This window comes from Cyanistes caeruleus, chromosome 1, assembly GCF_971803275.1.
Source record: "Cyanistes caeruleus chromosome 1, bCyaCae1.hap1.1, whole genome shotgun sequence".
Lineage (NCBI taxonomy): Eukaryota > Metazoa > Chordata > Aves > Passeriformes > Paridae > Cyanistes > Cyanistes caeruleus.
In genome coordinates this window covers 139926903-139944323 of record NC_141701.1, presented here as the reverse complement: position 1 = coordinate 139944323, position 17421 = coordinate 139926903, and the positions used below count along the sequence as shown (strand labels likewise).

The window sequence follows — 17421 nt, the reverse complement described above, 5'->3', positions numbered from 1 at the left end:
TAAGGTCTCTTTCCACCCAAATTGTTCTATGATTCTATTATTCTACCAGTAACCTTTTCTTTTCATAGATGACCTTTTATATCTGTCTATTCCTTTAATATCTGCTGCTTTTGAGGACCAATTTTATTCTACTTTAGGGAAAAACTATTCTTTTCCCTAATGGGAATAATCTGTAGCAACCACTAGTCAACTTTTCCAAGAGATGCCCATTCAAAAGCATGTTCCAGAGACCCACATAAATTTCATGAAAAAATATGCTCTGGCATATTGCAAGTGCACTGAATGCTTGACATTTTTATGATTATGCTAATGTTGTGACATTTGATGGGCTTGATTTTGAAAAAAAACCCCATGCAATTAAGTTCTCTGAAAGAAAAGCAGAAAGAAACAGATCAATCACTGAGAAGGCAGAAAGAATGAAAACTGCTTCTACCAGCTTTAGCAACAAATGCCTGCTAAACATTTGAACTAGATATTTCAGATTTGTCAGTTTTACTGTGAAAGTAAAGAGCACTTGTAGGATGACTTTCAACTTTTAGCACAAGCAGTGGTTTCACTTTCACCTCTCCCTCTGCCTTTGAAGTATAATAGCATTTGTCATGAAATTACTCTATCACTGAAAGAATTACAACTCTTACAAAAATATTACTTCCATGTAGACAATTTCAAAATATGCATAACCCAATTAGGTCACAGAACCTTGCTTTTAACTTTATGCCCTCTTAAAACACTGCTTCAGTTATATCCCAAATTAAAGTAGGAGAGAGACAAGATTTATAATGACCAATATAAATAATTTAATAATTCCTCTCACTCACCTAAAAACCTGAAGATTAACAGAAAGAACCAGAGAACTGAAAGATGCTCTAGTGGAACAGCAGTGTTTGATGGCAGGAAGGCTATGTGAATCCGAGCTATGAAGTCAAGAAGAAACAGAGAAGAGCAGCAGACACGGGAGGAGAGCCACAGCAGGATCCAACTGTTTATTTTTGGTACAAAACTACAGAAAACATAAGAAATGGCTACAGGTTAATTAAGCAACCTGAATTAACTTAGTTGCAACTTTGGAAGCAAATTAAAAGCACATTCATTACCTCAGGTACTGTATACATTTAATCTCTTGTTAAAGACAACTACTACTCAGATTGAGTCTAAAAATAAATCTAACTTAATGGATATTTGCTATTGGTAAAATCAAGGATCAGCTTAACTCCAAGAAATTCAATTCCTTACATAATACATAATCAAGGCAAAAATAGCAAGCTTAGGAAACTGCAAAAAGAGACTACAAAAAGGGGTTTGATCAAGAAAATTGCATTCATGGTCAATTTTTGGCAAATCCTGAGTTAAACTTTGAAAAGAAAGTTATAGAGAGGACCAAGGTAGAAAACTGTAGGAGCAGTTTCAACTCTTTTCCCTGAGACAGTGAAAGATAACAAATTTAAGTGAAAGAATTGGTCTGAAACTGAAGGGAAGAAATAAAATGGATTTCCAAAATCAAAAGGAATGAACCAGCAAAACACAAAGTCTAAGAAAATAACATCTTCAGCAAGACTCAAAGACTCCTACATTTTTTCTGTTCCTAATAAAATGTGTACACCTGAACTTCATCCATGTTCTCAATATTTGGCTTTTTTCAGATACATATACTCTGGGATTAATAATGAAGAGCCACTTGATTTATAGAAAGATCTCCTTATATGATTGGCATGGCAACAGATGCAGCATTTCTCAAACAGCACTGACATCTCGTGGGTCCCTCTTTTGCCATCCCTCCAGTAATGACATGAATCTTTCCTGAGTTACTTTCCATAAGCATAAAAGTAAACCCAAAGCTTCCTTCTCTTGGGATGTTTTATCTTGGAGAGATGTCAATATCCCAAGTAGTTCTTTCCTTGGTCATAGTCTCTAACAGACACGTCCTGCTTTTGCTGGCTGCAATGTCTTTGAGAAAGTTGACTGGCCAGTGGTGGTCAGAAGGGAAACAAAATCTGGAGGGACAGAGTGTTTATTCCTACTGAACTAGGTGCTTTAGGTAGGTCTATGCCAACATCTGAACCCAACTACAAACACACTGCCCACTAAGTTATGCACTTAGCAGAGGTACACCCCAAAATCTTAAGATTTTAAGCATGGCAATTAGCTTTTCAGTGCAGACCAGGGTCTCAGCTACATGATGACTGAACCAGACCAAACAGTCTATTTTATCCAGCTGAGACCAAACTGTGATTATTTTGGGTAGATTTCATCTGATTATAATCCCCTAGAGTGTAGATGTTTATATCTGAGCTAGTTAATTTAGGTTGGTTGGGGATTTTAAGTTAAAGAAGAAAAACAAGTGTTTAAAGATGATTCATCTGACCTATTTTTGCTGATCTACACTGCAATGGCATCAATCACACCTTAAACTTTGTTAAATCAAATGACTCAACCTCTGACTTGATAAACAGAACATAATTATTGGCATAGAAATTTTGAACAAAATGAAATCTTTTGCTGAAAATGGAGACAAGAAACTGCAGCCTACTAGACTCAGTACACCTAAATTCTTCTTCTAGCACTCCACATATACCCTGCAATGAAGCTACTTTGTTTTCCACCAGTAAAGAAGACCTTTGGCTTTTTCCATCTTAGATTTGTTATCTGATTTGTGTAATGCAGAGAAGTAAAATTATATTTAGCATGAATATTTTTTGCAACTTTCGTGAATCCAAATCAGAAATAGAATTGTGCCTAGGGCATTCAGTCTTGAACATCTGGATGTTGTAGGTTCTACTAGATACAGAAAAATGCCATATCTGAACTTTGGTTTGAATTAATTTTCTAGCCAAGCTCTACTAGTAGAAATAAACAGGGTTTAGCATAGTAGAATATCAGACTTTAAATGCACCATAAACTGATGCGGTTTTTTATAAACCCAAACCTGACTAATTAGGGTTTTATAAAAAAAAATGCTCATTATAATTAAATGTAATGACAATATCCATGGCTTTAAATTAAGGTGCAATCAGAATTAAAACAGCTTCTGCTAAAATAAATTATTTAAAATACAAGTTGAACTTGTATTTTAAATACAATATAGGAAAATAAGGAAATAAGGAAAGCATGTAAAAATACAAAAAGAAAAACCCCAAACTCACAGATATATATGTTTTCTTTATCAAATGGTGTTGTGAAAATTAATTTATGAAATAGCCATAACTGTAACAGTAAAGTCAAAGTAAAATGTAAAATAAGATTAATACTTTCCAGATTTTCCAAGATTTTGGTTACTTCTGCATTGCCAGTTCTCTCATTTCAAAGTGCTGAATTCACAACCATGAAAACTTATAGCTGGGGTTACCCAGCATCTCTGAATATCAGGTTCAGAGCACCACACCTTCTTTCAAATTTAGAAACTTCTTTTGACAGTATTTGCTGATGTATGTGCTATACTGTCAAACTCCTTAAACCACTCACAAGTCATTCCTGAGACCAAAAAGATCAAACCTCAGTTCCACTGAATGCTGAGTCCTGACACTAATTGTAATAAGTAAAAATTACCCTCTGTAGAAAGAAGTGGAGGAGGTGTATATTAAGTTATTTGTTGGATTTCTCTTAAGGAGTCTGCCTTACCTTTGAGTCATTCTATAATAAATACCATATCATTGCTCAATTGTATGGAAATGGTGATTAGTGGTTCTGCAAATGTTTTGTTTGGGATTTGCATTTTCTCATCAAAGGAATGTCTCTGCCTTCATATGCTGTCAGCCTCTTTCAGATGAGACAGCTCAGCACAGAGATGCCTCAAATATATCAGGAAGAAAAGAAAATATATTAAACCACAAAGAAATGTAAAAGTGACACACAGAGATTCCGAGTTCAACCACAAGGGCTTGGAAATTAAGGGAGTTGTGGCAAAATATTTTGGGTTGACTAAAATACCATGCCCTGAAATTTAAGCTACTTGTTTGAAAAAGAAATTTCAGAGACTAAGGCAGAATGAAAAGCAGCAGGGGATTTCAGCTTCTGCTCCCAATTTCTGGCTTCAAAATCTTTTTACTTTATTTTACAAGTGAAACTTTGGGGGATATGTATATTATAAACAGCTGACGAATACATGCACTGTAGACCTTCAGCCCTGAGGGAGTGGTTAGTAATGAGGAAGAGATAATAGTGTGGAGCCACCAACCACTTCAGAGCTCCTGAGATATCCCTGAGTTTTAATAGGTCTCTCCCACCATACCATGTGGTCGAGGAGCTCCAAACTCATTTGCATTGTGATGATAATGTTGAACAAAATTTGCTGTGTCTGAAACCAAAAGACAGTTCTTTGGGGTTATTGATTTTGTTAAGAAGGATGGAATATTTTGTTAAGATGCTCACATGTACTTACTGCTGGCTATCACTATAATGCCATGATAAGAAATATCCATTTATAATAATTTTTAGCCTTGTTGGAACAAAATGAAATTCTACTTTTCCTTCAGCATGTCTAAAACTGTAAACCTGCAGTAACTCATCACATCCTTCATATATGCTTTTAATCAACCTGCTTCAAATATATGTTGTGTAGCCAGTATGATCATAACAGCTTGAAATTAATGAACCTTAACTGCCTTTAATTCTAAATGGATACCACTGCAAGCATGAAGTAGCCCTACACTTGAAGAAGCAGGTGTCCACATAGACTAGACTAGAAAGAGGACTGAGCCACAGACTCTGGCTATAGGACACTCCTGATGTGAAAAAGTTCATTTAGAGCCCACTGCTTACTTAAACATGCGGTATAGCAACATATCAAAACATGCTGTTTTATCTTTGTCAAGTCTTCAGTTTTGTGAATTATGATGGATAAAAAACTTTAAATAATCTAACAATTAAATTAGTTTATTGATTGGGTTTTTTCTGTAAAAGGATTTTCTTGACTGCTGTCTCAAGATGTTGGCATCCTATACACAAAATATAATATAAGCAATCATTGTGTTTCTTACAATGTTCTTTAAAGTGAACAGAACATTGCATTTTCTAGTACCAGTCAAAGTCTGAGAACACCAGAAGACATATCATTTGGAACTAAATGAGATGTAAATTTACAGTTTTAGGATACCCGCCCATTAGGTGTGAGGTGAACTCATTCCACGCAAATCTGATGTAATAACAGACAAAAACTAGCAGCCTCACAGCCACACAATGTATATTCTTCTCCCTAAGGTTTGTATTTCCACTCAAGACTTGGACAACTCTTCTATTTCACATGATCAATAAGTGGCTGCTCAAACAGTATACTCTACTGATATAGCCCTCATCTGATCTGTCACTGGATTCACTGCCCATGAAAGTCTGGAACAGAAATACAGCATTCATTTAGAACCACAGAATGGCCGAGGTTGGAAGGAACATCTTGAGTTATCCAGTCTAACCCCACTGCTAAAGCAGGGTCACCTACAAACAGCTGCCAAGACCCATGACTAGACAGTTTTATATCTTCGGAGAGGGAGGCTCCACATGTTCTCTGAGCACCCTGTGGCAGTGCTCGGCCACCTGCAAAGTGAATAAGTGTTTCCTTGTGCTCAGAAGGAAACTCCCTCTTCAGATGGAGCCCATTCCTTCTTGTCTTGTTGTTGGGCATCACCGAAAAGAGACTAACAAAATCCTCTTTGCACCTTCCCTTTATAGATTTACTTACGTGGATAAGAGCCTCCCCGAACCTTCCATTTTCTAGGCTAAACCCTTCCAGCTCCATCAGTCTTTCCTCACAAGAGGGATGCTTAAGTCCCTTAATCATCTTCATGGCCCTTCAGAGGACTCTCTAGTATGTCCAAGTGTCCCTTGTGAGGCCAGAACTGGACACAGCACTCTACAGTGGCCTCACCAGTAATTCAGAAATGGGAAGGATCTCCTACCTTGACTAGAATATTCCTTGACTGGTAACATTTCTCCAGTATGGCCCAGGGTGCATTTAGCCTTTGCTGCAAGGGCACGTTTGTGGCTCATGACAACTTGGCATTCACCAGGACAGCAGGTTGTTTTCTGCAAAGCTTCTTTCCATCCAATTAGGCCTCTGCCTGTGCTGGTTCATGGGGTTGTTCCTCTGAAGGTGCCAGCCCTGCCACTTCTCCTTGTCCACCTCTGTAAGGTTCTTGTCAGCCCATTTCTCCAGCCTATCCAGATCCCTGAGGATGGCAGCACCACCCTTTGTAGTATCTATCAGAAGATAATCTTGTGCCTGAAGTGTAGAACTTGGGACTGACTCCTCATCATTTTTTCCAGCATCCACAGCTACAAAGCCTCTTCAGTGAGTTACCAGACCTTTCCTTGTTGGGGGAAGCAAGGGATTCCCAGATTCCCCAGGTACAGCCACTGTGCTCACTCCAACAGCACAAGGGACAGCTGTATCTTACAGATAACCTTTTAATTAGGCAAATTACATTCCTCATTAGAAGGCCATCGTTAAGGCACTGAAGTAAAAAAGGACTGTGCCTCACATTGACACACTGACAGCGATTTGTGTTCTGTCAAAACAAACATCATAAAGACAGATTCTTTCTCTTGATTATTTTAAAAATACTTTAACAGCAGTTTCTTGACAGAAAGCATAAAGCAATATTTGAATGGGGTGGGGGAGGGGAAAAATTGTAGATTTATACTAAAAACAAGGAGATTTTTTTCCTGTAGAAAAAGTGTCACAAGGTTCAAATAATTTAAAATATTAAATTTATTGCCTGATTGAAATTTGCTATGAAACTGGTATTCCAGGGAACTGACTAAACCCCTTGTCAAATGGTAACTTATAAAAAAAGGGAAATCATTTATTTATGCTAGAAAACAAACAAAAAGATAGCTGGTTAATACTACTCTGAGGCTTACTCCACCTCTTCTTTATAGCTTTTAATTAAGTCCTATTAACTTACAATCAAATCTTGAGCTATATTTAAATTTACTGAATTCAGGAATTCAGACTAATGAGAGAATAAGGCCATAAGAGTTGCTTGTATAAATATTGTCATGCCTCTACATAGCAACTTTTTCTTCAGTTTTTAACATTATTACATTTAAGTGGGAGGGCTCTTGCAGGCTGCATATTCCTCACTCATCAGTCCCACTTTACAAAACAAGTGTTTAATGAGGCTGTGATCAAAATCAATTTTACAAGTTATCATAAGCAAAGAGCTTTTGGACTACAGTGGAGTGAATGACTACAATTCATCAATCTGCAAATGGGGATCCAAAAATGGAAAACAACCAAGTACTCAAAGGACCATCAAACCCCAAAGAGAAGCTTTTTGATCTCTAGGGTAGACACTGTATTAAGGCAAATTGAATTAATCCCAAATTTATTTAACAAAGCTGGACTGATATGATTCTTTTACAGTTTACTTCACAGTTGTTAATCATTAAATACATTTTAGATAGTCATCAGATATTCATTTTACATGCAATAACATTTTTATTGAAGTTAACATAATAGTACATCTTAAGAACTCTTTTGAAAATGTTCCCTTAGGAAAAAAATTATCTGCAAAGTAAATCCACTTTTGTGTGGCTCATGGGTTAGCCAATTTTGTAAATAAGTGAACATGTATCATTGTGACACTATTCTAATGCCATACATATCCCCTGATTTAATATACACAGTAAATGCTTTGCCTGGGTTTATTTTATGAATATCACTGATTTACTCAACCTGGACAGGACAAAAGAGGAACTACAGAGATTGTAAGCTACTGTTTTACAGCTATCTTGTTCTTTCCTGTTTTGAGAAAGAATTTTATCAGACTAGACATTTTTTTTCTGTTCCCATAAGATCCTCCTCTGACTTCAAGGAAACTCCTCCCAGAAAAGTTACTTTGGCCCTAATCCTGAAAGCTGATCTGTGTCAATGGATATGCATAATATCCCACTGAACTCAGTGGAGCTCAATATGAACATGAAGGTTTTGTTGATTTAGTGTGAAGAGAAAAGCATAAGTCACAGGTTCCCAAGGTAAGGCCTGTACACATATTTATGGTGATTAACTGGTTTGTGTTTAGCTGCAAGTCACACCAGCCCATTTTCCTAATGAAATGTAGCTGGAATTCAATGAAGATAATAAAAATGTTTCAAATTCTTAAAGTTACTTTTCTGTCCTGAATTTATATTCATTTCAGTGACTGACAATCTTTTTTATAAAAATATTTCAAAACTGCCTTATGGAAATAGAGTTTTTGTAAGCCCCTTTTCTCTTAATCACCCAATTCTGTTACACAAACAGAAATTTCCCCACTTAGTACTTTGACTAAAAATTTGTGTTCTTCTGATAATAAACCTCATTGATCAGAACTGCAGTGAAGATGAATTGCATGTGACTGTCCTGAGATTATTCTTCACAAAATTCTACCCAAGTTTGAAAGTCTCCTTTAGCAGAAACCTAATAAACCTATAGGCAACAAAAATTCCTCAAGATTTTTCAAAGAGTTTAACAAGCTGCTTGTAATTTTTTCTGGCTTGTTGAAGGAAAGGGAGTCAAGAGGAAAATTCCAATAAAACTGTATGTAAGCCAGAGGTTTGTTTATGTTTGTATGGATTAGCATTCACACATTTCCTGTTACTGGACTTCCTATTAGTGATGTTTAACTTTAACCACATATCCTGGGTTAAGGAATAGCTCCTGAAATCAATTTCCTGATTAGGCTAAGAAAGGTCAAAGGTTAATTTTGTAGCCACATGATTAAGCTACCAACAGCTACTGCATAGCCTTGTTTTAACATATAAAGTTACTGCAAATATTAGCTAAAGGAGGGGGCACACTCTGGTGAGTACACAGAACTGTTGGGGAAAAATAATTCCAGAGTCTTATTCACTCTGAGTGAAATTTACTCTCTCCACATGCACACATAGAATCCACATCTGTGGAGACACCTCTCAAACACGGTGAGGGCAACCTGACAACCTCTAACTTGTTCATCATTTTAACCATGACTGTGTGACCACTGCCAGAGCCCAACAGCCAAGAAACATCCTGCTGTACATTATATTCCAGACTTCCTTCAAACACTTGTTACAGACCTTGAAGAAGAAACAAGGTTTATGGTAATGTAAGAATCCACAGACTGATATTTATCATATTCTCAAACAAAAAGCACAATGATTGCTGCTTCCTTAGGAAAAAAAAAAAAAAAATTAACAAATGGAAGATGAATTTGCAAACAACACTGCAGCAGATACTGCTGTTGTACCAAATCAGCAGAAATTAATGCATCAGTATTTTTTCCATTTAAATACTAAAGTGAACAATCTTTTGCCCAAACACTTCAGATGAAACAAGAAATATCTTTAAAAGTTTGTGAAGTTTCAGCCTGGAGAGATTCTTGTCTCCAGCAGTAAATTTGATTCCTTTTTAATAGTGGCATGAGTAATGACAGCCCATTGACACATATCGATAGCAATGAGGAATTCTAGAATTAAAGCTGATTATCCAGATTCGTTCTCACTGCAGAACATTGCCCTTTCCTGCTGAGTTCTCATCTACAATTTCATTCAGTTTTGGTAACTTTCTAGCATAGAAGATGGCTGTCAAGTGAATAAATCCCACGTACTGACATTATAATTTTCTTTTAGGTCTGTGAGACAGGTGATGGGAAAACTTGACATTCGATTTAGTGAAGATAGTGTTGGTATTTAGTTAACTTGTTACAACTATTGGAGATTTAATAGAGGGCTCACAGGTAATTAAGCAACTTTGGTTGCAAGTCATAGTTTCAAAAATAAAACTTGGTTTGACCCAAGGCCTACATTGCTAATACAACCACACTCTTTTGGGCGTTCCTCTCTGTCTAAATTATCATTTATGTTTGTATCAGTGTGGCAGCATCTACACTTGTTTTACACAGGGAATGCTGTTGCGAGATAGAGGACACAATCAGTCATCAGTCTTTACTCAGGATTTCCTGACTGCATGTGAACAATTACAAAATCTACTCTTTTCTTTTCTTTTCTTTTCTTTTCTTTTCTTTTCTTTTCTTTTCTTTTCTTTTCTTTTCTTTTCTTTTCTTTTCTTTTCTTTTCTTTTCCTTACAATCAAATCTAGTTAAATTCTAGTCACAAATTTTCACATTTAGGCTGTTTTCTAACTAAGACATAATTTTTGTGAATCCTTCATAATAATTTAGCCTTCACTGCTTATAAACAACAGAAATATAAGTGAATGCACCTGAGCTGTTCTTTATTCCTTTGCAGACTTAACATTTGGAATTCACTTTTCCAGCCACATGACTGGTTCTACCAGTCAGACAATGTAACTTTTGTTCTCTAAATAGGTTTCTTAAACTTTATAAACAGCATAGCACTTGAAAAATATGTTCCACCATCCAATAAAACCAATGAAGATTATCCGAGAAATAACAACTTTGAACAGAAAGAAAAATATTATAAAAATATTATGACTTTTTTTATATTTAAATTTTTTTTTATTTTTTTTTTTCTGCCTGGCTATAGGTATCCTTTTCAGATTTTAAAATACTCTCTTTCTTTCCTATCATGTAGTGAACAGGGGAGAAGGATTTCTCTTGTCACATTCAAACCAACACATCACTACAAAAGCACCTTTACTGTCTGCCCAGGAGCTGCCACACCGCTGACCTCTGCCTCCTTTTTCTCCGCATGTCTCCTGATTTACTTTGGGTTTTTTTCTGGTCAGCAGCTTTGACATTTTACCAGATGATTTTGGTTTTCTGAAAACATGAAATTCTAGGACTGTTTACATTTTAAATTGTAAACCCTTTTGTAGAACATGTGATGACATTTCAGCAGCTCAGGCTCCTCTGATGTAAATCCTCCTGTCCCAGTAATTGACTACACTGCAGGTACATATTCCCTGTATTCTCCACTTGGAATACGGCAAGGTCCACAGCCAAGGAATCTCACTTTCTACAGTGCCTTTTCCCTCTTCTTTTTTCTTATTGTTGGGAGTGTCTGTTCTATGGCACCTGGAAAAATCATTGCATTTTTCAGTCTTTTGTTTCCTTACTGCTTACAATGTCTGCATGCACACACCCAGCAGGTACAGAATTACTGGGTAAATTACTTTGATAAAAACACCATTATTGGCAGCCAAATTCATCCATGTCCTGTGCCATGTGTCTAATGGTGTGTAACTGTATTCTAATAGTTCTGAATCTGCAACCCAATTAATGGATGTTTTGATCATAACATTTCTAGGGGTTTTTTTCTGCATTTTTGGTGAGGGAGAGTTGAATAACTTACACAAGTTCAGTCATGTAGAAATATTTCACACCTCTCAACTCTATTTCTCTGAAATCCCAGAGAAATGGCCACTGCTCATGAATGGTGGAACTGTCCACTGCATAGGCAGTGAGGTAGATTATCTGTTTCTCTCCCATGAGAAGTACTGCACACTTTCAGCATGGATGGAAAAACTGTTCAGTGCCCTTGCTTTAAATGACAGTAGAGCAACAAAATATATAATCAGATTCTGGGAGACTTGGGTAATATGTTCTCCTGAGATAAAAGGTGTTCATCCATTGTTTTCAAAGAAACTGCCCTAACCACTAAATTAAAACTTGATCAAAGTGCCCTAGTGTGGCTCTGCACTACATCACAGAGCAATACATGAACTTCCACTGAATTCATCTAGAACCCAAGGCTGACTTTAGATTCATGTTGGAGATGAAGGGAGAAATCTGGCCTATAGTTTGATACCACTATTCTAGATTTCCTAGAGTGTACAGAAACTATTTTACTCTAATTAATTGCTGTCATCTTCTGTCAAGGTAATACCACAGTAACTCAAATGAAGTTAGAGTGACAGCAGTACAGCTGATAACAAAACTTGGCTCAATATCCTCAAACATAAATGGATATTTTATCTGTTCAGCACATGCTGTCTCCTTTATTGAAACTGAAACAGTGAGACAAAAGTCATCCTGAAGAGACCAAAAGAAACTTAAATATGTATTTTTTCTAAGCCTATGAATATTTTATGATTTATGGTTTCCATAGTGCTTATTTACTTTGTTTCTTCAACATTTTGAGTTGTCAGAATAGGCACTAGACAGAGCAACAACAGAAAAATGGAGAATTAGTCAGTAACAAACAGAGTTTTTACATTTTTCCTTGGGACACAGATATGAGGATGTACACATTATCAGTGCTTTGTAAATAACATACTAATTGTTCACTTGTCCCAAACCAGGACTTCCACACTCCCAGAAAGTATTGAATGCACAGTTTTAAAATTATTCCAGTCACATTAAAATGTAGAAAAGCCTCAATAAAAATATTCATAGAAGGAGAAGACAAACCAGGTATCTTTTGAAAGAAAACAGTGTATTCAACACAATCAGTTTATCACATTAGCAAGTTTCTTACTAATATCTACAATGAGATGTTTTCTAGTCATTTATTTGAGCAAACAGTTGCAGAAAAGGTTAAATATTATGAGGCATTTCTTTAAAATCTGCATTATTAGTATTTCTTCCATTCATCATTCTTTATTCACCAGAATTAAAACCCTATTTAAATATTAAATCTAAAAACTTAGATTTTTGGCATTGGTTTTAAATGTATAACATTTAGCTTCTTCCTTTTAGGTAATGTCAAGGCAGGAAATAGCAAAGATAGACATGCTTGGGAAATGCACAGTATTTTTGACTCTGTATTTTCCAAACTCTATGTTGTCTTCCAGTGAAAGGCAAACAGAAATATTTAAATTACTTAATTGCCTCTCCAAGTTCTACCTAAACTCTTCCTTAAGTCACACTCTTTCCTTTCAGTGAACCTCAACAAGGCAAACTGAAAGCTTTCTTTGTTATCCTGGTCTACAGCACCTGAATGGTGCCAAACAAAACTAATTCAGAGCTCTTAGCAAAAGGGCTTCTTTCTCTGACTCCTCCTCAATATCAAATAGAGAAAAATGAGTCTTTTTCTTTTCTCTCAGAATTAACTAACAGCAGAGAAAACAAAAATATCATCTCCCTCACCTACACTCATCTTCCTCCTTTTTTTGATGGGTTTTTTTCTTGAGCCTCTTTGATTTCTCATGGTTACTATTCACCTACATAAAGATGTTACCCTTGATGGTATGAAATGGCTTTATGTGGAGTCCTTGTAATGCAGCAACTCATAACTATAATATAGGCTAAAATGTGTTATTCAAATTGCTGTGGTTTCAAAATTTACCAAAAAAAATGTATGTCCTAGAGCAATCTAACTTCTCATTTTACTACGACAACAAAGTAAACCCATTAGGAAGACTATGAATTTGAGCAATTAATTATACACTTAATAATATTTTATAGTTTTCTAAATACTCTAAAGTCCTTTCCAAACATTATGATTCAGTTCCTGCTATCACTCCTTACACAGACTAAGAAAATTAATGGATTTGCTCCAAAAGCAAATTACGTTTAGATTCTGGAAAAATTTGGGGTTTGATTCAGGTTTTTTTTCAAATAATTCAATGAACTCTGACTGTATGCATTTTGCAGAATGAGAAGTGGAAACCCAGGCATTAGGCAACTTCATGTAACAGAACACTGGAAAGACAAGATTTGTCTCTTTAAAAAGAAAGTTCTTACTCTTAAGTATCTCAGTGATGAAGCATTCCAAAGACACCAAAGGTAGTCAGACACAAAACTATTATCAAAAGCCTCACATTTTATTTCTTTTTTTTTCTTGTTGTGGTACTGGACCTTAAGAATATAACGAATTAATAATAAACTATTGCTTAGAGTTTTGTGTTTATTATGTAACTAAAGCCATAATCACATCAAAAATTTACTGAAATTAGAAGAATATAATCATAATATAAAAAAAATCTTAAATGTTTCAAGCATACCACTGATATGATAAAGACTTTAGCAGCTACTCTAATCACATGGTTTGCAAAGGCATCCTTTCTCAAACAAAATAATTAAAGTTTACATTTTAAGTTAAAAAAAAGGTAATGACAAATACCAGTTTTGTTATATCTGAGTTGGAATTTTAAAATTATTAGACAAATACTAGAGATTTAAAGGTGTTGAGTTTGACAGTATGAGCTACTAAGTGAATGTTTAATAAAATCAGGTACAAATTAAAAAGCTCAATACATATTTCTCAATTCTGCACAGAAATCCTCAGTTTGGTGGTTGGAACTACATCAAATCAAATTTTTACTAGGTTTCAAAAAAAGCCTGCATATATTCATGGTTTCCAGAGGCTAGTCAAGAGCTTGAAATATTGGTCTTGACTATCCAGTCAAGACCAATTCTTTCCACAGGAAAGTAATTCTCAGAGGAAATTATTTGTCACGCTACTTCCAATCTAAAGATCTAAACACAGTCTTTCCTCTAGCCTTTGGCACAACCCATAATAATTGGAGCATGGGAGAGAGCAGCAAAAAAATGGACCCACAAGATGCATGCCAAACATCACTACCAGCTCAGTCATTTGCTTTCTCACCTTTCCTCCCCATCAGGAATAATCAGTAGCTGAAGTATTAAATGACATGTCGTAGTCATTCACTGATGGAGGAGCAAGACAGAGTGACATATTCTGCTGATCACTTATAACTATTGGTTGTTATAATATACTAACTTGCAATACACAGCCTTGTTTGAATTTCAGATGAGCAGATGGCCAGATGGATTAGCCTGTAAAATTAATATTCCAAACCCATACACAGCAGGACTTTGTATGGGAACTAACTGTTTCAAAATCCATTAAGTCAATTTAGTGGATTTTGTTTTTCAGGCCTCTTTTATTATTTCCTCCACAAATACCAAAACCTGCAACAGTAAAAGGCAATTCTGGAACACTTTGTTATTTTGATGCCATGGCTTCCTTGAACATTTCTTTCACCATTCCAGGTGCACCCATTTCCTGGTGAAAAGACCAAAATTCATTTAACTAGCTTACATTTAAATACTTGCATAACCCTATGATAAGGTGCACAGTACATGGGATCTTGAGATATTTAGGTACCTACTTTTGGCAACAGGCTTTAGCAACACTATTGAAGTAATTCCCAAAACCACTTCTCTGTGCTTTTGAGGCCTCTCCCTGTGTAGGACTGTATGTGTACAGGTACCAGGCAGATTTCAGCTGCAGTTTCCAGAATGACCAGAACACAGACCTGCTGAAACAGCAAGGAGCCACCCACTTGCTGCTGGTCATAGTGACAGAGGGTGCAGCTAGCACCCACAGCCTTGGAGAAGGGGACAAATTCCAGCTATTAAAAACAGAATTTTTCATGTTCCACAGATCTTTATGAAAAGTTTACCTCAAATGCAATTAGTCTCTCTTGGCCTCTGACCCGCTGCAGATGAATATGATACAAGTCTTGAGGGAAACTTCTGTATTTTAGAGCCACCAACTTGATTACTATTGATTACCCACTTGCCTCAGTGGTAATTTCCCTTTGTCAGTAACATTTCTGCCTGACTGCTTCTTCTGGGAATTGGGTTTTCTGTTATACTCCTTTTTTGTTTCTCCAGACCAATTCCAAGAAATACATTTTGGTTATTTTTTTGGGTCAAGCAAGGGAGGTATTAGAAGGGAAAGGTTCAGCTCCAGTCATGGCAGGAACTTATTAAAGAAATCCCTCATTGTTCCAGGGTAATCAAAAAGGTAATTCTACATTTGAAAATTAAGCTGTCTCACGAGGTAAGTTTTCCTTTCACCCTCTGATGGAGGAAAAACATAACAATTTAAAATAAATAATATATGAGGCATTAGAACACTTCCATACAGTTACAATCTCCCTACTTAACGTGAAGACTGAAAGGATTCTTACAGTTAAATTACTGTGTGGTCAAAAACTAAGTTTAGAGCTGACTCTCAAATATGATGACCCAGCTGAGTGGCTCATGACGTCGGGCCTCCAAGTGGCAGATGAGGCTTTTGTTTTATTTGTTTGACAGTAAATATCTGAGCTGTTGCTTAGCAGCCACACAGAGAGACAGAGGTGTTTCCAGACAAAATAAACTACACTACAGCAGGTAAACCTTTCACAGCAATTACCAAATGGAAATGAGATCTGAACCCAAAGCAAAGCAACCCAACTCCTTTGCTTCCTGCAGATTTGGGAACAGCAATTTGGGATTTCTCTATGCCAGTGTGAGGAGTCTTAATATATTAAAAATAAAATATAATTATATTAATATATTAAAAATTTATATATAATTTCTAATATACTAAGTTATAAATTTATATATATAATTTTAATATATTATTATATTACAAATTAAAATACACTGATTTTGAAAAATTATATGCTGAAAGTCCTAGAAACAGAAACCAAAGTTTTCAAACTTCTGTCAGCTGTTAAATCCATATTTAAATAACATATTAAATAGCTAGATTTTCTCTCAGAGACAATGAGCACTTAAAACTGTTGGTTCCAAGGAATTTTCATGTGTCCTAGGAGCACTGCACTCATCCAGAACTGAAATAAAAATAACAGAGCAACAGACTGAAAAGCTTTTGTGGATGTTTTAACATGATTATTAATTCTGATAAACGTTACTTGTTAATTCTGATAAGCTTTATTTCTATCTTTGCTGTCACAAAGGCATCCCCACTCCAGCCAAAACTCACGCATGTCACCTACCCCTGCATGCTTCATTTCCACACAAAGTCTTCAGATTTCACAGGACTCACCTCCTATACCAAAGAAAAAAAGGAAATGCCAAAGCTACTCTTGCGTATCACAGCTGTACAGCTCTGAGGCAGGTATTTCAGTGAGAAAGCAGCACTTGGCCTCAGTGAGCAAACAGAAAGGGCCAAATTCTGCTCTCCTTACCCTGGGGCATTCCACCACAAGGAGGAATCTGCATGTGAATAACCCTAGAGAAGAAATGTGTTTCCAGACACTTGAGCTTAAAGACTAAAAAAATGCTGTTGTGAATTCTGTCATCTTATATTTTCATTGACAGGGTTTTGGGGGTGGGTTGTGTTGTGGGATGTTTTTTTTTTACTCTCAGAGTTGATCCACGGGGCATTGTCATTATGCTGCTGTCTCACCTTTCAGTTGACAGACAGACTTCCTGCTGGAGAGACATTATTATTTAACCGGATCCACTCATCCTGCCACTGATTTGTTTTACTTTTGTTCCTGGCAAAGAACAGCAACTCTAGGTAATGTTTCTTTTCTCATTTGGGCAAGTCCTTCAGAACACTTTAGTAAATTAACCCTATGTAGTTCACTTAGTAAACACAGGATCTCCTGAAAGGATTTATAGAACTAAATTACTTTTGAATTTCCAGACAATCTTTGTTTTTCTTTCATTTTTTTCTGCCACAAGCTTAAGAAAAGACTCAGGAAGCAAATGTGAATGTTTAATTCCTCAGCAAATAGAAGTTCTAAGCACAGCATGAGAGAATCAAAGCAAAAAAGGAGAGGTTTTAATAAACAATATAGATGAAGACATGCCAACTCTGTTTCTGAAGTAGAAGTATAAT

The 17421-nt window shown here is 36.0% G+C and overlaps 1 long non-coding RNA gene across 4 annotated transcripts in view; it reads right to left on the bottom strand.

Moving 5' to 3' along the window:
• LOC111924073 (uncharacterized) overlaps positions 1 to 17421 on the bottom strand; it is a 59324-nt gene that overhangs the window by 4814 nt on the left and 37089 nt on the right. For 2 of the 4 annotated variants that reach the window (XR_002861446.2, XR_015279464.1), the window contains 2 exons: positions 16571 to 16623; positions 819 to 1000 (listed from right to left, as the gene is read on the bottom strand). This is a non-coding gene — a long non-coding RNA (uncharacterized LOC111924073). Of the gene's footprint in view, positions 1 to 818; positions 1001 to 5885; positions 6421 to 16570; positions 16624 to 17421 lie in introns of those variants that run through there. The other 2 variants (XR_015279465.1, XR_015279467.1) reach the window with 2 other exon arrangements.